The sequence below is a fragment of the Penaeus monodon genome, chromosome 19 (genome assembly GCF_015228065.2).
Source record: "Penaeus monodon isolate SGIC_2016 chromosome 19, NSTDA_Pmon_1, whole genome shotgun sequence".
NCBI classification, from domain to species: domain Eukaryota; kingdom Metazoa; phylum Arthropoda; class Malacostraca; order Decapoda; family Penaeidae; genus Penaeus; species Penaeus monodon.
This window is the reverse complement of record NC_051404.1, coordinates 39,743,486-39,743,774: the sequence shown is the minus strand read 5'-3', so window position 1 is coordinate 39,743,774 and position 289 is coordinate 39,743,486.

Genomic DNA, 289 nt, shown 5'->3' with positions numbered 1-289 from the left:
TTTCTCTCTAGATGGCATTCAAATTGCAAATGATTAACTTGACTAAGGTTTTAAGTATGAAGTGGCTAGCCCCCAGCAGACAAGTTTGTTTTTGGTGTTGATTTGGGTTTGAAGACATTTCGTGTTAACAAAAAGAGCCTCTCTTAGTCTCATAGGTAAGGTTTTTATCCCAGTTGGCATGATTAGTCCCTTTGTCATATATGGTACCTCATTTAAGTATGCGAAGTCTATGATAGGAGTAAGTACTCCATTGGTGGGGAGTATGTTGAGTATAATTATACATTGAATT